This window comes from Procambarus clarkii, chromosome 69 (assembly GCF_040958095.1).
Source record: "Procambarus clarkii isolate CNS0578487 chromosome 69, FALCON_Pclarkii_2.0, whole genome shotgun sequence".
In the NCBI taxonomy this organism is placed as follows: domain Eukaryota; kingdom Metazoa; phylum Arthropoda; class Malacostraca; order Decapoda; family Cambaridae; genus Procambarus; species Procambarus clarkii.
The window spans coordinates 9,800,079-9,821,658 of NC_091218.1; the positions used below are offsets into that span (position 1 = coordinate 9,800,079).

The following is a 21,580-nucleotide window of genomic DNA, read 5'->3' on the forward strand; positions in this document are numbered from 1 at the left end:
CAATTTTTTTTTATTGGAGTTAAAATTAACGTAGATATATGACCGAACCTAACCAACCCTACCTAACCTAACCTAACCTATCTTTATTGGTTAGGTTAGGTTAGGTAGCCTAAAAAGTTAGGTTAGGTTAGGTTAGGTAGGTTAGGTTGCCGAAAAACAATTCATTCATGAAAACTTGGCTTATTAGGCAAATTGGGCCTTGCATAGTAGGCTGAGAAGTGCGTTCTGGCTACTAGGTACGACATATATATATATATATATATATATATATATATATATATATATATATATATATATATATATATATATATATATATATATATATACATATATATATATATATATATATATATATATATATATATATATATATATATATATATATATATATATATATATATGTATATATATATATTATATATATGTATATATATATATATATATATATATATATATATATATATATATATATATGTGTGTGTGTGTGTGTGTGTGTGTGTGTGTGTGTGTGTGTGTGTGTGTGTGTGTGTGTGTGTGTGTGTGGAAAATACACAGAGAAATATGAAATGAGGTGAACGTTTCGGCTTGTTAAAGCCTTTGTCAACACCAGACTGACTAAAGGAGAAGGGAGAAGGGGGAGGATATATAGGCCGACACCTGACCAACCCATCCCTAGGGAAATAATTAACTAGAAACAGGTATAGCTTAACTTAGAATGGTCAAAGAGGATTAAGCGGTCAGAGAATAAGGATGAAAGATTAAAGAAAAGCCTCATGAACACGCAATATATGAATATAAAATTATAATGAGTCATTGTAAGCCCCTCTATCAGAGTTTTTTCTTAAATTGTTGTGCAATATTATAACTTAAAAATGGATCAAATTTGTACATTCCAGTACTAACATTAAGAAGATTTGGACACTGACTGATTAGAGCAGACTCAATTAAATTCCGTTCCACGAAATCCCTACAATTGGTAATGCTTTTTGCCCCATTCCAGTTAATATTGTCATCGCATAAACTCGTAAACATAAACTTAATATAAATTTGGTGTTCACTAATAGTACGATCAAATCCAATTTAATAAAAAACTCCCCTGATACAGCAGGTTGTGTGTATTCGATTCCCTGCAATGATTGTGATTCTGTGTACCTTGGACAAACAGGAAAGTCCTTACAATTGCGGTTGTCACAACATGCTTATAGTATTAGAACTGCCCAAACGTCTAATGGATTGTATCTACATACGAGTTTATGCGATGACAATATTAAGATATTGAGATAATAATATCTCAGCCGCCTGCTATCTCTGTACCTATCGATGATTTCTGTGTTGTTTGCTAAGATTTCTTTTCTTAACGATGCATAAGCAACAGGGCTTCATTAAGGAACATATAATCTCTTCCCACATACAAACCATCACCAGAGAAATCTTAGTAAACAACACAGAAATCGTCGATAGATACAGCGATAGCAGGCGGCTTGACGTCTGCGAGGCACTACACATCAAGAAGTCAATACCTACAATCAACAGCCAATTACTGCACATCTATATTCTACCCACTTCAAGACTCCGCTCCAATATAGAAGCATCAAGAAATATGTACCAATAGGCTTTCTACAATTACTTCCATTCAATACCCATTGTTTCGTGTTCTGTCTAGTGTATTAATTTAATACCCATTGTTGAAAGTTTGTTTTCACCTCATCCACCTCACCCAAATGTAGATATAAAATCGAAGATGTGTAAGCTCTATTCAGTTTCAGTTGTGTGTTTGTAAACTAAAGTCTTTGAAAATGTAATAAGTTTTACGAAACGTGCTCAAGTGTCGCGTCAGACTAGAAATAAAAATGAATTTTGGAGAATTGATCTTTGAATTACCATCAACAGTGAAAAGAAACATAAGAAAGATAGAGAAAATTCGTGTTAGAATTATTAATCTTACTTTTTCGGTCATATTTAATAATATATATATATATATATATATATATATATATATATATATATATATATGTCGTACCTAGTAGCCAGAACGCACTTCTCAGCCTACTATGCAAGGCCCGATTTGCCTAATAATCCAAGTTTTCATGAATTAATATATTTTCTCAAATTTTTTCCTTATGAAATGATAAAGCTACCCATTTCATTATGTATGGGGTCATTATTTTTTTATAGGAGTTAAAATTAACGTACATATATGACCGAACCTAACCAACCCTACCTAACCTAACCTAACCTATCTTTATAGGTTAGGTTAGGTTAGGTAGCCGAAAAAGTTAGGTTAGGTTAGGTTAGGTAGGTTAGGTAGTCGAAAAACAATTAATTCATGAAAACTTGGCTTATTAGGCAAATCGGGCCTTGCATAGTAGGCTGAGAAGTGCGTTCTGGCTACTAGGTACGACATATATATATATATATATATATATATATATATATAAATATATATATATATATATATATATATATATATATATATATATATATATATATATATATATATATATATATATATATATATATATATATATATATGTATTAGTATATTTTCGTAGCAGTCTTTCCTGTAGACATATATTATTAAATATGACCGAAAAAGTAAGATTAATAATTCTAACACGAATTTTCTCAATCTTTCGTACATTTCTTTTCACTGTTGGAGGTAAATCAAAAATCAATTCTCCAAAATTCATTTTTATTTCTAGTCTGACGCGACACGAGCGCGTTTCGTAAAACTTATTACATTTTCAAAGACTTTTAGTTTATAAATACACAACTGAATAGAACTTACACATTAGGGTATTAATTTCATCAACACAAGACAGAACAAGAGGTGGCATTAATAGGGTATTAATTTCATCAACACAAGACAGAACACGAAACAATGGGTATTGAAATGGAAGTGATTGTAGAAAGCCTATTGGTCCATATTTCTTGATGCTTCTATATTGGAGCGAAGTCTTGAGGTGGGTAGAATGTAGTTGTGCATTAATTGGCTGTTGATTGCTGGTGTTGACTTCTTAATGTGTAGTGCCTCGCAAACGTCAAGCCGCCTGCTATCGCTGTATCTATCGATGATTTCTGTGTTGTTTACTAGGATTTCTCTGGCGATGGTTTGGTTGTGGGAAGAGATTATATGTTCCTTAATGGAGCCCTGTTGTTTATGCATCATTAAACGCCTAGAAAGAGATGTTGTTGTCTTGCCTATATACTGTTTTTTTTGGAGCTTACAGTCCCCAAGTGGGCATTTGAAGGCATAGACGACGTTGGTCTCTTTTAAAGCGTTCTGCTTTGTGTCTGGAGAGTTTCTCATGAGTAGGCTGGCCGTTTTTCTGGTTTTATAGTAAATCGTCAGTTGTATCCTCTGATTTTTGTCTGTAGGGATAACGTTTCTATTAACAATATCTTTCAGGACCCTTTCCTCTGTTTTATGAGCTGTGGAAAAGAAGTTCCTGTAAAATAGTCTAATAGGGGGTATAGGTGTTGTGTTAGTTGTCTCTTCAGAGGTTGCATAGCGTTTCACTTTCCTTCTTATGATGTCTTCGACGAAACCATTGGAGAAGCCGTTGTTGACTAGGACCTGCCTTACCCTACAGAGTTCTTCATCGACTTGCTTCCATTCTGAGCTGTGGCTTAGAGCACGGTCGACATATGCGTTAACAACACTCCTCTTGTACCTGTCTGGGCAGTCGCTGTTGGCATTTAGGCACATTCCTATGTTCGTTTCCTTAGTGTAGACTGCAGTGTGGAAACCTCCGATCTTTTCCATGACTGTTACATCTAGAAAAGGCAGCTTCCCATCCTTTTCCATCTCGTAAGTGAAACGCAGCACGGAACTCTGCTCAAATGCCTCCTTCAGCTCCTGCAAATGTCTGACATCAGGTACCTGTGTAAAAATGTTGTCAACATACCTGCAGTATATGGCCGGTTTCAAGTTCATGTCGACTAAGACTTTTTGCTCGATGGTACCCATGTAGAAGTTTGCAAACAGGACACCAAGGGGAGAACCCATGGCGACCCCATCTACTTGCTTATACATGTGCCCATCCGGGCTCAAAAAGGGTGCCTCTTTAGTACAAGCTTGGAGTAGTTTCCTTCGGATATTTTCGGGTATGTCAAGAGGAGTACAGGCTGGATCACGATACACTCTGTCGGCTATCATCCCGATTGTCTCGTCCACAGGTACTTTGGTAAACAGCGATTCTACGTCCAACGAGGCTCTTATCCCTGTGGTCCGTGTGCCCCGCAGTAAGTCAACAAATTCCTTTGGAGACTTCAGGCTGAAGGCGCAAGGAACATAAGGAGTCAGCAGGCCGTTTAGTCGCTTCGCCAGTCTGTACGTGGGTGTGGGTATCTGGCTAATGATTGGCCGAAGTGGGTTTCCAGGCTTGTGTGTCTTGACATTTCCATACGCATATCCAGGTTTATATTCCCCAATGATCTTTGGCAGGTGGAGTCCGGATTTCTTGGCGTTCACAGTTTCGATCAGTTTGTTGACCTTTGCTTTCAGTTCGGCTGTAGTGTCCTTCGTTACCCTTTGGAACTTAGTTTGGTCAGAGAGTATGAGGTTCATTTTCGCCAGATATTCGTCTTTTTTAAGAATGACATATATTGGCGGCTTGTCACCTCTCCTGACAACTATCTCCTTGTTCTCACGAAGGCTTTTAGCTGCCGCTTTGAGCTCGGGGGACAGTATGGTGCTTCTGTAATTGCCTCGAATCTTTCCTCCTTCTGCAATAAGTTCTGCTTGTAAGGTATCTTTGGTAGTGACCTTCTTTTGTGTCTCGAGGTCGAATATGTCGTCCAACAGAATTTCCAACTCTACTTTCCGGGCCATCTCACTCGGTCTGGACATAACGTGACAGTTTATGCCCAGATTTAGGAGAGTGACTTGGTCCTCAGTGAGGTTAATTCCTGCAAGGTTCAGGAAGCCATCTCTTGGTCGTGGAATTGCCATAGGTCCTCCATTTAATGTTGTTAGTTTCTTGATAATCCTTGTTTCAGTGCTGAGGTGATGTCGGTCTGTGAGGATGTCGAGGTGTTGTTCAATGCGGGTACGGATACTTTCGTCGATGTTGCTATTTCTCCACTCGTTTGTAGCATGAAGTAGTTGTGTTTTGTTGTCTTTGATTTCATTCTCTGCCTTGTATATCTGATCACGAATCAGATCCTGGCGATATTTTATCGTGAAGGCTTGATTCCTTGCTGCTGGGTCGTGCGCTTTAATATTAGTATATTTTGGTAGCAGTCTTTCCTGTAGACATATATTATTAAATATGACCGAAAAAGTAAGATTAATAATTCTAACACGAATTTTCTCAATCTTTCGTACATTTCTTTTCACTGTTGGAGGTAAATCAAAAATCAATTCTCCAAAATTCATTTTTATTTCTAGTCTGACGCGACACGAGCGCGTTTCGTAAAACTTATTACATTTTCAAAGACTTTTAGTTTACAAATACACAAATGAATAGAACTTACACATCTCCTGGTTTCGTTTATATCTACATTTGAGTGAGGTGGCATTAATAGGGTATTAATTTCATCAACACAAGACAGAAGAAGAGGTGGCATTAATAGGGTATTAATTTCATCAACACAAGACAGAACACGAAACAATGGGTATTGAAATGGAAGTGATTGTAGAAAGCCTATTGGTCCATATTTCTTGATGCTTCTATATTGGAGCGAAGTCTTGAGGTGGGTAGAATGTAGTTGTGCATTAATTGGCTGTTGATTGCTGGTGTTGACTTCTTAATGTGTAGTGCCTCGCAAACGTCAAGCCGCCTGCTATCGCTGTATCTATCGATGATTTCTGTGTTGTTTACTAGGATTTCTCTGGCGATGGTTTGGTTGTGGGAAGAGATTATATGTTCCTTAATGGAGCCCTGTTGTTTATGCATCGTTAAACGCCTAGAAAGAGATGTTGTTGTCTTGCCTATATACTGGTTTTTTTGGAGCTTACAGTCCCCAAGTGGGCATTTGAAGGCATAGACGACGTTGGTCTCTTTTAAAGCGTTCTGCTTTGTGTCTGGAGAGTTTCTCATGAGTAGGCTGGCCGTTTTTCTGGTTTTATAGTAAATCGTCAGTTGTATCCTCTGATTTTTGTCTGTAGGGATAACGTTTCTATTAACAATATCTTTCAGGACCCTTTCCTCTGTTTTATGAGCTGTGGAAAAGAAGTTCCTGTAAAATAGTCTAATAGGGGGTATAGGTGTTGTGTTAGTTGTCTCTTCAGAGGTTGCATGGCGTTTCACTTTCCTTCTTATGATGTATTCGACGAAACCATTGGAGAAGCCGTTGTTGACTAGGTCCTGCCTAACCCTACAGAGTTCTTCGTCGACTTGCTTCCATTCTGAGCTGTGGCTTAGAGCACGGTCGACATATGCGTTAACAACACTCCTCTTGTACCTGTCTGGGCAGTCGCTGTTGGCATTAATGCCACCTCTTCTTCTGTCTTGTGTTGATGAAATTAATACCCTATTAATGCCACCTCACCCCATCCACCTCACTCAAATGTAGATATAAACGAAACCAAGAGGTGTGTAAGTTCTACTCAGTTGTGTATTTGTAAACTAAAAGTCTTTGAAATTGTAATAAGTTTTACGAAACGCGCTCGTGTTGCATCAGACTAGAAATAAAAATGAATTTTGGAGAATTGATTTTTGATTTACCTCCAACAGTGAAAAGAAATGTACGAAAGATTGAGAAAATTCGTGTTAGAATTATTAATCTTACTTTTTCGGTCATATTTAATAATATATGTCTACAGGAAAGACTGCTACCAAAAAATACTAATATTAAAGCGCACGACCCAGCAGCAAGGAATCAAGCCTTCACGATAAAATATCGCCAGGATCTGATTCGTGATCAGATATACAAGGCAGAGAATGAAATCAAAGACAACAAAACGCAACTACTTCATGCTACAAACGAGTGGAGAAATAGCAACATCGACGAAAGTATCAGTAGTGTGGTTGAGGACTAGAGCGACGCGCGGCACCGCCAGGTGGCGCTCAGGTCGAGTGCCACCTGGCGGTGCCACGCGTCGTTCCCATCCTCAAGTTTTTTTCGGGGAATTTCCGGGATGTTATGGCGCGTGTCGGAGGTAATTGGAGCGCGTCGCTCCAGTCCTCGTGGTTTTGGGGAGCTTTCTGTGTGTTCTGGTTAAGAAAGAGTAGTGTTGTTGTATGAAATGGAAGGACAGGTGTTGGGCAGCTGACAGGTGGCATGCGTCGCTCCCGTCCTCAAGTTTTTTTCGGGGTATTTCCCGGAAGTTATGGCGCGTGTCGGAGGTAATTGGAGCGCGTCGCTCCATTCCTCGGGGGTTAAGGTAAGTGGTCAGGAAAGATTGGAGTTCTTGTTGTGTGAGAGTAAGTGGTGGAGTAAGAGGAAGGAGTGAAATGAATATGTATATGTGTTTAGCAAAGACTTAATCCTGAGTGAGGTTAATATTAGTTTGATGATCGTGAGTAGAGGAAGAGAGGGGAACCAGCATATTGGTTATGTTGTTTGGGGAGGGGGGGAGGGAGAGGAGAACCCCCTTACCTGAGAGGAAGCCCTGGACGTCCATTAGCTTCCCTACAGGAAGTCGCAAGTGTTGAGGGGTGAGAGAGCACTCTCCTGCGGAACTGGGGGCCATTTGTCTAAAAGGTTTTCGTTGTCTTCAGAGTGGAGATGTTCGTCCCACGACGACTTCCCATACACTGTGGATTCCGGTAAGGAGGCGCGAGGTACTTACTCCTGCCGACAGACAGACAGACCCTCACCTGTCACCCATCAATCACTTCTCATTTGACCCAGGTCGTTTCACTCCCCTCACACACAAACGCCCCGCCAGTTCCCTGCGAGACTTCATCCGCTACACACACGCGTCATACAGCTCCATGTCATGGAAAGGCGAAGCTCTACAGCCTGCATGAAATGCGGAGTGTTTTATATTCCATCACCGAATCAACTGTGTCGGCTGCAATGCGCTAGCTGTGAAAAACCGCCCCTAGGTCATTACGACATCAAATGCAAGCGATGTCAGCAGATTTTCTGTGATAACCGTGAGTGTTATTCATATTTAATATTCCACAGTTCATTTTATGGCATCCACAGGTGAAATATCGTGTGTAAACTACTATAGTGTGAGAATATTTTCTCATTCGAGCTATTACATTTCACACAGTTAAATATGTTCTTTCCAATTTCAGTTTACAAAACCGTGAAGTGTCCATATTGCTCACCCGCCCCGCGAGGATTTCATCGCCAGAATGAAACTTCACATAAACGTAGGTAGCACATAAAATACACTTCTCGTATCTGTATTTCATCCACTTGCAAGCGAACACACATGCATAATAATAAACATATTTTTCCCCATTCACCCGTGCTGAATATCATTTGTTCCATTTCAGGTTATAATCCATACCTCAATCGACGGAGGGAACAGATCGACGTCATCGAGCCTATACCCCATTCCTCACACACTGAGCTAAGGAGAGCACATCTCACTCGCGGCCACCCCCCGCCCCTTCATCAGGCTCAGCCACGCTGCCAGATGGAGGGCTACGAGACCATACCTCTTCCTGTTAACACAATATTACGGATTCATACACACTCACCTGCTCAACCCCTTCACCAGGACATAAGTAAGTTAATACCTACTTAATTCAGTCTATTTCCTAAACATATTAATTCCCACTAGTCTGTTCCCTAACCTCATAATATTTGTATATATATATATATATATATATATATATATATATATATATATACATGCATTCATTCTTTCTAGAGATATATATATATTGTTCATTCTTTCTAGAGATAATATGTTTTCTTTTTTTACAGACGACACACCGCTGTGCATAGATTTGGCATCCAGCGACAGCTGCAGCAGCAGTGGCAGTGAGAGTGACACAGCAGGGCGGGCAGTAGCCACTTCCGGCTCTCACAGGGAGGGGAGGAGGACTCGTTCACCCGCCCACTCAACCCCCGTTCCTCCCTCAGCCCCATACCCCAATCAAACAGCGACACCTATGACAGCAGCAGCAGCAGCATCAGCAGCAGCAGCAGCAGCAGCAGCAGCAGCAGCAGCAGCAGCAGCAGCAGCAGCAGCAGCAGTGGTGAGAATCGTACCATTTTCATCTCAGACAGTGACTCAGACATCTGCTCAGCAGACCGTGACCTTGACCCGCCAGCGTCTGTCAATTCTGACTTGTTAGCACCGTCTGGCGTAGTAGCTGAGCCAGCGGTCTCACCCATTCATCTCGGAGGGGGAGAGTTATCACCACCCCCCACCCCTCCCAGCCCGATCCCATCACCCCCTCCACCTCTTTCCCCCCTCTCCTCCACCTGCCCTAGAAATTCAACCTCAGTTGCTGGATCGAATTGACAACTATAACGGCAGCTACGTCCGGCTTTCATTCTCCATACCAGAACATGTTAACACCTCCCCAGGACTCTATCTGCGAACATACAGGGATTTTTTCATTAATGAGGTTCGATCCCTTTTCTCCCCACAACACCCATTCCTCCTAATTTACCCAGACATCACTCTAATTGTGAGAAATTTAAATGTACAACAAGACGGTGAGGATAATCTATTGGATCCTATAAATAACGACGGCTTTCCCATACGAGGTGAGGGGCAGAGAATTACTCTAGAGGAAATAGAAACTCTTATTGATTTTTGGGCTGATGAATTGACAGAGAAAATATCCCAGTATCTGGAAGCGAAGGAAGGGTCCAATGTCTTGGTTGAGCGGCTCACCGGGTTTTACATTAACTGTGGTCAGATAGAACATCCGATAAGATTAGGTTCGCATGTAGACTATCCTGAAGGCGTGCGTGGAAAAAAATTGGTTTTCAATCCAGAGGGAGAGGCTGATATTTGCCTTATGCAGTGTGTTGCTGCTTATAAATGTTTAGCTAAGGGAATGTGACTAGGTAATATTCGCGCTAGATCTGTGAATGCTAGTTGGTGTCTCAGACACATGAAATGGCCAGCAGATGTCAATTCTGCAGTAACATTCGAGGATATTCACAAGGTAGAGAAAATGAATAAAGTCAGTATATTCATCTATTCACTAGAAAGAGATGAAAATGCTAGACGACAACATCGACACTACATTACACTAGCTAGGAAGGGAAGAGGAGGATATACAGATGTCATACCATTGCTGATGTTGGAAGCTCAACACTTAGTATTAATTAAGGATTTTAACCAATATGTACGTAATATGCGCAGCAATCCAGATCGCATCCCAAGTCATCACAGCTTCTGTCACTGTTGTTTGATATCACTCCCAGCAGATAGCATGCAGAGTCATGAAAGTACATGCAAAGTACATCAAACTCTCAAATTCTACCCACCAGAGAGGAAGATTACTTTCCGTAACTATGGACGGGGATATGGTCCTAGTCACATGTGCTTTTATGACTTTGAGTGCATGCTAGACCGCTCGAACCCAAAGGGAATGATAGAAACACGTCACAACGCAGTGGCGTATGCATACATCATCATTGACAGACAGAAGAATATTGTTGAGAAAGATACTTATTTGGGTAAAGATGCGGCCAATCACTTTATAACCACGCTAGAAGCGTCATGGGCACGAATCAAGAAGGGGTTAGCATCCTATGAACTTCACATGTCCCAGCAACAGCAGGCGATATTTGAGACAAAAACAACCTGTGAACTCTGTGATGAACCTTTTAACGGAGAAGATGTAATCAAAGTCCGTCATCACGACCACACAGTAAGATGCCACAATTATCAAGCAGCTTACTGTGATAGATGTAATTTGCAGTGTGTAAATTCATACAAGTTCCTATACACATTTTCACACAACGCTTCCTATGATTTAGGAGTAATCCTAAACGAGATGAGAGATTGATCAGGAAGTGAAATAGATATATTAGCTAGGGATGGATTTAAATTTATGAAAGTTGATGTGAACAACTTAAGATTTTTGGATAGTTTAGCCCTTCTCAACGGCTCGCTAGGAAGAATAGCCAAGGATCACATCGATAGTGGGAAACCTACCACATTCACTTTGACTATGTTAAAAGGGGTAAATAAAGCGGCCATCCCAAAACTGCTCACGGGTAAACAATCATTCTGCTATGATTATTTATCCTCTATGTCTGTGTTAGATGAACCACAACTCCCTTCTCGTGATAAGTTTTACAATACACTAAAAGACGAAGAGTTGTCAGAAACAGATTATAAACATGCCTTAGAAATTTTTGATTTGGCTAAATGTCGCAACATAGGGGAGTATCTGCTCCTTTACCTCAAAGTGGACACAGGATTGCTAGCTGATGTGTTCACAGTCTGGCGAGACACCATGCTTGCTCTCTACAAATTAGACATTTCCCACTACATTTCTTTACCCTCATTTGCTTGGGATGCGTTCTTGCTTAAATCGAAAGTTCAACTTGATGTTGTGTCAGAACCTATGTTATATGATTTACTTCGTCGTAATCTCCGAGGTGGGTTCACCAGTGTAACGAGACAGTACACGAATGTGGAGAACAGGCACACAGGCTTAGATCTAGGGGAAGATAGTAGCTACATCATCTACTTAGACTTTAATATTCTTTACGGGGCGTGTATGACTGAACTACTCCCTCGGGGTGGGATCCGGAAACTGACACATGATGAGCGTGACGTACTGCTGGAGCAAGGTTTGGTGAATATCCCATGTGATGGGTCCAAGGGATATTGGGTGTTGTGTGATACACTCCAGGTCCGACCTGAGGTAGCTAGGTATACAGATGAACTGCCCCTAGTTCTTTCACATACATGCATTACTGAGGAACACATTTCACCCTACAGTAAGAATATTCTTACAGAAGAAAGTCGTGGGCTGCCTAAAAACAACACTAAATTAATCGCTTCTCATCTTCCTCAGAAAGACTACCTCGTTAGTCTGGACTTGTTACAGTTGCTCATGCGCATTGGATTAGAAGTAGCTAAAGTTCACGACATCTACGAATTCGAGCAGGAGAGTTACCTTAAAGACTTCATTGAAACCAACGTTCGTGAACGAGCCAGTACCAAATGCGCGATAAAAAAAAAGGCTTTCAAACTCGTATCAAACTCTATATATGGAAAGAGTCTCACAGATGTATCTAAATATGGGAACAAACACTATTTGGTCACAGATCGTAGTCATTTCCTGAAACATGCTCGAAACCCATTCTTCAAGCGGAGTCTTTTGTTAAGTAAGGATCATGTGATATGTACTATCAAGCAGAAGTCTCTCCTAGTCAACACTCCTACGTATCTGGGTTACCATATACTTCAAATTGCTAAGAGGCGACTCTATGAGTTCTGGTATGATGTTGTCAAACCTGCGTATGGGGATAAAGCGAGTCTGTTATATACAGACACAGACTCTTTCATCATTAAACTGGACTGTCGGGATGTGTTTGAAGAGTTGAATAAGTCTCCTCTCTTCGACTGTATGGATTTTAGCAATTTTAATGTCACACATCCATCCTACTCTAAAGCGCGAGAAGGTGAACTAGGATTGCTCAAGTCTGAAATAGGCTCTAAGATTATTAACCAGTTAATTGCTCTCAGACCTAAAACATATTCGTTCACCACTCATGATGGGGAGCACACTTGTAAGTGTAAGGGCGTACCATACATCTACAAGAGAAACTCTCACATGACTCATTTCAACACACTCTTGAAACAAACACTTCAATCAGGTATGTGTCGAGATCTATACGCAACGTGCAAGGAAAGATTTGTACATGTCGCACTACCTGCAGAGGTTTGTCAGCATTTGACGATAAACGCTACATTTTAAGCCCCACACAGTCCCTAGCGTATGGTCATCCTGATATTCCCAATAACAATGATGATGAGATGGATGTAGAAGTGAGAGAGGAGGAGGAGGAGGAGATGGAAGAAGTGTTTATGGAGGAGGGGGAAGTAGAGCAGGCACAGAGTCTCTACCCAATATTCCATCCCTGGAGCAAACGCGATGCTACAGCTCAGAAACTATTCAACCCTCGCTAGATTTTATGTTGTACAATTGTTAGCTAGTATTAAGATGGATGCCCCATATGACTAGAACTTTGTATACTAAATGAATAGGATGTTTAATATTATTGTTTGTGAACTGTAAGAACTATGATTAGTTTTTAAAATATGATGTTTAATATTATTGTTTGTGAACTGTAAGAACTATGCTGTTTAATATCATTGTTTGTGAACTGTAAGAACTATGTTTAGTTTAAAAAATGTTGTTGCTGTACATAAAATATGTGAATAAACACCTGTAAATGACTATGTTTGTATAAATACCACCTCAGTTTCTTAGTTTTTAGCAGTCTTAACGAAGCATTAATCATGGACAGTTCCTATGATATAATCCATGAGGAACATCTAGATATTTTCAGAGAACCATCTCGTGTTATTATTGCTGGTTATTCAAACAGTGGAAAATCCTACTTGTGCAGTAAACTTGTAAGGAAGTATCAACACAAGTTCTCCTCAATAATCATATGCGGAGGAGGTTACTCTGAATTACGATCAGATCCACAAATTAAAGGGAAGCTGATCGAGCATTCAACCATTATTGATCCTGTGGAAGAGCGAGTAGATAATGACTCGCATATCTTAGTAATCTACGATGACCTTTTTACAGAGTCTGCGAATTCAAAAATCGTATCAGACATGTTTACTAGGGGCAGACATTTCACGGTTTCCGTCATATTGATTACACAAAATATATTTTTTCCTGGTAAATATTCTAGGAATATTAGTTTAAATGCTTCTCATTTCATATTGGTTAAATCACGAGATCTGTCACAAATTGAAACACTCGGACGACAAATATTTGGGAAAGTGGATTCAAAGAAATTTGTAGAGTTATATAAGCAAGTTATAAGCCAACCCTACGGCTATTTGCTAGTAGATCTGGGCTCGAACACTCCATCTACGATAACATTACGCGGTAATATTGTTCACGAACCGCCCTATGAGATAGTTTACCAATGGTAAGCAAGAAAGATGTACTGGAACGAGTATATAACGATCCCTCATCTAGCGGAGGGCTTGGAGGGGTACAGAGATTGTATAAGGTCGCCAAATTAATTAACTCTAGTATAACTCTAGCCGATGTAAAGGACTATCTGAAAAGCTCTGACTCCTATACGTTGCATTATTTACAACCGCATAAATTCCCGCGGCGTCGGGTGTTAAGCCCTAAACCACGACTATTTCAAGCTATAGACTTAGCCGAGATGAGTTTATTGGACAAACATAATGACGGAGTGAAATATTTACTCGTATGCGTAGATATTTTCTCCAGGTACGCCCAAGTAGTACCCTTACGCGCTAAGGATGGGAAAAGCACCACTAATGCTCTAGCTTTAATTCTAGATTCACCTCATTCTCAGGGAGTGCGCAAAATTAATTCTGATCGAGGTGGAGAATTTTATAACGCCACTATGAAAAAAATGCTGGCAGCAAGGAAAGTACGGTTATATAGTGTATTTTCTCAGGAGACTAAAGCTTCAATCGCTGAGCGGTTCATTCGTACTTTAAAAGGTAAACTTTACAAGTTTATGACGGCGCGCAACACTTTAAAATACATGCAGGCTCTACCAGATATTGTGAAAACATATAATTTAACCCCACACAGAGGATTGAAGGGGAAGACACCTGCGGAGGTGCACGCTCTATCCTCGCCCAGCGAACACGCCAAACAATTTGATTTAATGTATAAAAGCCCGAGCCAATCAAAGAGAGCTGTCATTCCTCGATTGAGTGTTGGTGATACAGTACGCATCACTCTATCTGATCGCATTTCCAAGTTTAAGAAAGGGTTTAAGCAGCAGAACACCCGAGAGATATTTACAGTTACACGTATTGATCGGAGACAACACATCCCTTTATACTTTCTAAAAGATCTGAATGGGGAAGAAATTGATGGTGGCTTCTATAAACAAGAATTAACACCAACACATTTACCTCAAACCTTTAATATTGAGAAGGTATTGGGACAACGCAGAGTCTCTGGCAAGCTTCAGTATAAAGTTAGGTACGCAGGTTATGATCGATCATTCGATCAATGGCTTGATGCTGCTGAGATATTACATTTATAATGAAGAAGCCCTTCGTTTATAAATACAAGGAATTGATCCAACTATTATCAAAACTTCAGTATTCCTCGAGAAAGCAGTTGATTGAAAAATTGAAGAAACCACATATAAATTGTTTATCAGAAATTTTTAATAACTTTTTAAAAAAAAAATTGCCCGTGCCTGACAAGGTCGTTAAAAAGTTGAAAAAATATAAATTGCTTATTCGGTCACTAGCCTGTAAGAAACCTTCTGTGACAACTAAGAAACGGATATTAACCAGCAAACGAGGAGGCAGTATTTTATCCATTATTTTACCGATTGCGGCTAGTTTAATTACACGGTTGTTCAGTAAGTAAAATGAAAGCCTTTTATCTCGTACCGCGTAAAATAGTGGACAACCGGAAAGCTGCACACAGCCCTGCTTACCCCACTGTGAAGGCGGTTGCTCGTCATCTTACTATCAAACCTCCTCCTCCTCCTCAGTTGCATACCAACCCTTCCATAAAACATTTAATAGATTTGAAGTTGAAAGTGAGAGATCACGAATATGCAAGATCCTTGCTAAACCATTATGATGCTACTGGAATCGTTCGTTGGGATCTGAATGGAAATGTATTGGCTCCAGTATCTGGCATACATATAATTAATGACATTATACATAAAATGACTGTGCTTAAATCTGTTTTTCTACCGGATAAACTCCCCATTGCTCAACTGTTTTTCACACTAACATCTACATCGCGAGATTTATTCCGTAATACTACGGCAAGCAGTCAAGTGTATGAACCTCCGTCTGTTAAGAGAAAGGCAACTGTCAAGATTGATCCTCACAGTAAAAGGAAAGCTTCCTGGATCGTATATTAGCAGGTGAGTGTATATAAATGAGCGTGTAATGTGTAGATGGCTTTACTAGACAAAAAGCGGTCTAAGGAGATAGAGCGATGGACACTCTCGTGATATACGCCACCAGCGTATCAGATACGCATTTATTCCCCAATAACATCCCACATCTTTCCAAAATCGATTGTTTAACCAGCTAGAATTAGATCCCAGGAGGAGTTATGAAATGTGTCTACAAAAATTACTCCTCCCCACTTCACATTACGTTATTAAGCGTGATAATCCCGAGGCATATATATACGTGTAGGCGTTACGTATGAGAAAGTGAGCGAGGGGAAATACATGCATTCAAAGCATTTATTATCATCTGATGTTTTAGCCGGAACTATAAAAGAAATTAATACCACGATTAATACAGAAATAGAGGCCATATTTTCAAGTAATGCTAAACTGAGTTTTTTAGGAAAGTCATTAAAACAATTTTCAGCTAAATATGGAACGCATTTTATTAAATATGATTCTTCCTCCAATCGAAACAAGTTCACTACTGTGATTAGTGATGAGAATATTAGCTCTGCAACAGGGCATAAAAACATCAGTAGAGTTACATTATCATTTGGAACCGCTTTTGGGAAAGTGTTGGGCGTAGTTCCAGAAATAGAATATGACATATTCGCAAAACGTCAGTACGCCTCGAGTGTAGTTAACACATGTCTATTCCCGCCAATGCCTAGAGGAGGAGTTGATATTCTGTGTGTTTATTGCGATAGAATCTCTTCTACTAGATATGGAAACCAGTCTGTAAATATTTTGGATGTAATCTCCCTAAATGGAAGTGATTACAGCAACAATAAAAAACTATATGTGCGTCTTAACACTAACATGATAGATAGCGTCAGCATCACTATTAGGGATCAAGATGGTAACCCAATACATTTTGATGAACGTGGGTGCACCATAGCAGTCTTGCATGTACGCCCCGTTGCAGGAGGTATATAACACCAATGCTTTCCCGACACTCCTCATTCGTCTGTAACAAGCGGAGAAATGCGTGTCCACTTTATTCCTCCCTCTGTTGAGGAATTATACATTCTGTTAACCCCTCCTAGAGGTGGAGGGACTGATGATATACGGATTTTCAACAGTAGTAGACGTTATACGCGAGGAGGAGGAATATTTTCCTTTTTAAGCGGGATAGCGCGTCGAGCAGCGCCCTTTATCATGAGGACTCTGGCCCCGGCTGCGCTTAGCTTGGGGCAGAACGTACTAGACGATACTAATAATGACAAACAAACTTTCAAACAATCTCTTAAGAAACGCGGAATTGAAACATTGAAAGGAGTGGGGAAGCAAATGATAGGTGGAAGAGTGCATAAAAAGAATAAACAAACAAAAAAATTAGTAAACATCAAACGTTTTACTAAAGCGAAATATAATGATGTGTTGTCATAACTTCTTCTCACTCGGTTGGTGTTGTCTAAAGCGCGAACATGGCCGGTTATAACGCTCTGGGCCTCCAGGTGCCATTAGAACATTATACAGCTGCTGTTAGTGAAGCCTTTCCTAAAGTATTTTCCCCTCGATTGGTAGAATCAACAATCGCCAGCAGACAAACGGTGGATGTATTACCTGTGAATTCTGGGGTCAATAATAAGTTTACAGACACTTATCTGGAATTCATCATCAAGGGAGTGAATGGTCAACTGGTGGATTTATCATCTATAGCTTTGGAGTTGACTATTGATCTAACCGAAGAAGATGGAATAACGCCTTTAGGAGATGCTAAAAACGCATCGTTGGTGAATGGATTATCGCAAACTCTATTCAAATCCGCTATTGTGTATTTAAACGAAACAGTAGTTGAAACCAGCTCATTATTCTCATTCTGGTTATACGTAAAGTTATTATCTACGATTTCTGGGTGTAAGGCTAACCGCTATGATAAACTGTCACAGTTTTTTAACCGAGTTGATCCTGGTAAAATTGAAGCTGGTTATTTCACTAATGCCTCGGCTAGTGAGAAGCAACGGATGACTGATATGAAAACGAGTGGCGTGAATACATGTTTTAAACTAATGCTGGATGTCACATCCGTTAGTGAATACGTTTTGGATAATGTGGACATCAGGGTGAGGCTCAAACTTCAACCTGATAAGTGGCTTATACTCAGCGATAATGAACACGCTAATTTTAAATATAATATCAAGTCTACACGTCTATGGGTGGATCGGGTATTGCCATACCCTGAAGGATTAGTAGCAGTTAATAAAGCCATGGTGCAGAACAACTCTCCTATTACGTATACTTTTAATAAAACATTATACAAAACGTATATATTGGGCACGGGTCAACGCTCTATTACAATGGACCAGCCGTGGGGGACTGTTATACCAGAACATTTATATATGATCATCCTTGATATGGAGGCTGTGTCTGGTGCATATAATCGCAACCCGCTTTATTTGGAAAACTGCGAGCTTAGTAAAGTATTAATATCACAGAATAGCACTAATATTGTCAATATTGGGTGTGACTTCCCTCATAACTGCGCCAAGTTGTATTACACAGCATTACAAGCCTTAGGCTTCGATAAAGACAATATATTATCTTATGACACATATGTGAATGGTGGAACTATACTGGTCTTTAATTTACAACCCGAGGATATCGATGACACCATCCCAATTGAAAAAAGTGGTAATCTGAGGATCGCTTTGGAATTTTCACGTGGAGTAGCTAGAAATAAAGTCATACTAGTTTACGGCTCTACAACAGGTGTGATCAGCATTAACGCGGATCGTCGCGTTATTTGCGATACGCGAGGATAAAATACTAATATGAATTGTTTGGAAATAAATGAGGCTATCAGAAGTAATTTAGGTGCTAGGGTAGACTATCTAGGATGTTTCCTAGCTGATGACGTACGGAAAATACTGACAAAAATACATAAAAAAAGACCTGTGGTGTTCATAATGAACACTCTGGAGTCGGGTTCCCGTAATAAAATGGGTCATTGGATAACATTCTATGTAAATAAGGATGAAGGTAGAAGCGAGATAGTTATACTAGACAGCTATGCCAATCCTGCAATAGGATCTTATTCAAGATATTTCGAAGAGTTTATGTCTTACTTCCAAGACTATACCCTATATATTATGAAGAAAAGGATTCAATCCTTGAATAGTTACTTCTGTGGGAATTACGCCGTTTATTTTGCATATCATTTTTGCAGACTAGGCTTAGAGGCGGCCCTGCTTCACTTTGATGAAGCGTTTAAATATGGTCAATTTCGCAAGAATGATGAAAAAGTGTTGAAATTCAATTACGCTCAGATGAAAATGCCTGTGTGTAGGCAAACATTCTGCTTAAACGGTAGTGATGCTGAGTGTGAATCGCTGTGTGACGAAGTTGGTTAGGATGATACTGCGGTGAGTAATACTTTATGTAGGGTTGAATGATGAACATAATAATGACTGTATTTATGTTTACAACATTGACGACAACGAAACTTATAACCTTTTTCCCTTTCTACAGATTGACTGATTGACTAGCGTGTCGGGAAGGATCGATGGACTGAATGAAAGCCTTTTTACATCTGTCTGCTAGCTAAACCACCAAGAAGAAGTCTTATTATTCTTATTATTATTATTATTATTATTATCATTGTAAATCGCTTAAGTGTTTAATAAAGAAATAAATTTATATAATGTGTTTACTTTCCCCTCGTTATTGCTCTCACCATGTTGATCACGTTGCGATATAGCTTACACATACTAAAAGAGAATGCACGGAACAATGGTTGATGGTATGGGAGCAGGTGGGGATGAGGGGTGGGAGTGATTGATTGATGGCTGGCAGGTGTGGGTCTGTCGTATGTACCTCGCGCCTCCTTACCGGAATCCACAGTGTATGGGAAGTCGTCGTGGGACGAACATCTCCACTCTGAAGACAACGAAAACCTTTTAGACAAATGGCCCCCAGTTCCGCAGGAGAGTGCTCTCTCACCCCTCAACACTTGCGACTTCCTGTAGGGGAGCTAATGGACGTCCAGGGCTTCCTCTCAGCTATGCGTTTCTCCTCTCCCTCCCCCCCTCCCCAAACAACATAACCAATATGCTGGTTCCCCTCTCTTCCTCTACTCACGATTATCAAACTAATATTAACCTCACTCAGGATTAAGTCTACGCTAAACACATATACATATTCATTTCACTCCTTCCTCTTACTGTCACACAACAAGAACTCCAATCTTTCCTGACCACTTACCTTAACCCCCGAGGACTGGAGCGACGCGCTCCAATTACCTCCGACACGCGCCATAACTTCCGGGAAATTCCCCGAAAAAAACTTGAGGACGGGAGCGACGCGCGCCACCTGTCAGCTGCCCAACACCTGTCCTTCCATTTCTTACAACAACACTACTCTTTCTTAACCAGAACACACAGAAAGCTCCCCAAAACCATGAGGACTGGAGCGACGCGCTCCAATTACCTCCGACACGCGCCACATCCTCACAGACCGACATCACCTCAGCACTGAAACAAGGATTATCAAGAAACTAACAACATTATATGGAGGACCTATGGCAATTCCACGACCAAGAGATGGCTTCCTGAACCTTGCAGGAATTAACCTCACTGAGGACCAAGTCACTCTCCTAAATCTGGGCATAAACTGTCACGTTATGTCCAGACCGAGTGAGATGGCCCGGAAAGTAGAGTTGGAAATTCTGTTGGACGACATATTCGACCTCGAGACACAAAAGAAGGTCACTACCAAAGATACCTTACAAGCAGAACTTATTGCAGAAGGAGGAAAGATTCGAGGCAATTACAGAAGCACCATACTGTCCCCCGAGCTCAAAGCGGCAGCTAAAAGCCTTCGTGAGAACAAGGAGATAGTTGTCAGGAGAGGTGACAAGCCGCCAATATATGTCATTCTTAAAAAAGACGAATATCTGGCGAAAATGAACCTCATACTCTCTGACCAAACTAAGTTCCAAAGGGTAACGAAGGACACTACAGCCGAACTGAAAGCAAAGGTCAACAAACTGATCGAAACTGTGAACGCCAAGAAATCCGGACTCCACCTGCCAAAGATCATTGGGGAATATAAACCTGGATATGCGTATGGAAATGTCAAGACACACAAGCCTGGAAACCCACTTCGGCCAATCATTAGCCAGATACCCACACCCACGTACAGACTGGCAAAGCGACTCAACGGCCTGCTGACTCCTTATGTTCCTTGGGCCTTCAGCCTGAAGTCTCCAAAGGAATTTGTTGACTTACTGCGGGGCACACGGGCCACAGGGATAAGAGCCTCGTTGGACGTAGAATCGCTGTTTACCAAAGTACCTGTGGACGAGACAATCGGGATGATAGCCGACAGAGTGTATCGTGATCCAGCCTGTACTCCTCTTGACATACCCGAAAATATCCGAAGGAAACTACTCCAAGCTTGTACTAAAGAGGCACCCTTTTTGAGCCCGGATGGGAACATGTATAAGCAAGTAGATGGGGTCGCCATGGGTTCTCACCTAGGTGTCCTGTTTGCAAACTTCTACATGGGTACCATCGAGCAAAAAGTCTTAGTCGACATGAACTTGAAACCGGCCATATACTGCAGGTATGTTGACGACATTTTT

The 21,580-nt window shown here is 40.5% G+C and overlaps 1 protein-coding gene across 1 annotated transcript in view; it reads right to left on the reverse strand.

The window, feature by feature from the left end:
* The window catches only part of LOC123772236 (uncharacterized), a 195,014-nt gene that overhangs the window by 136,059 nt on the left and 37,375 nt on the right, over positions 1 to 21,580 (reverse strand). The window lies entirely within an intron of this gene.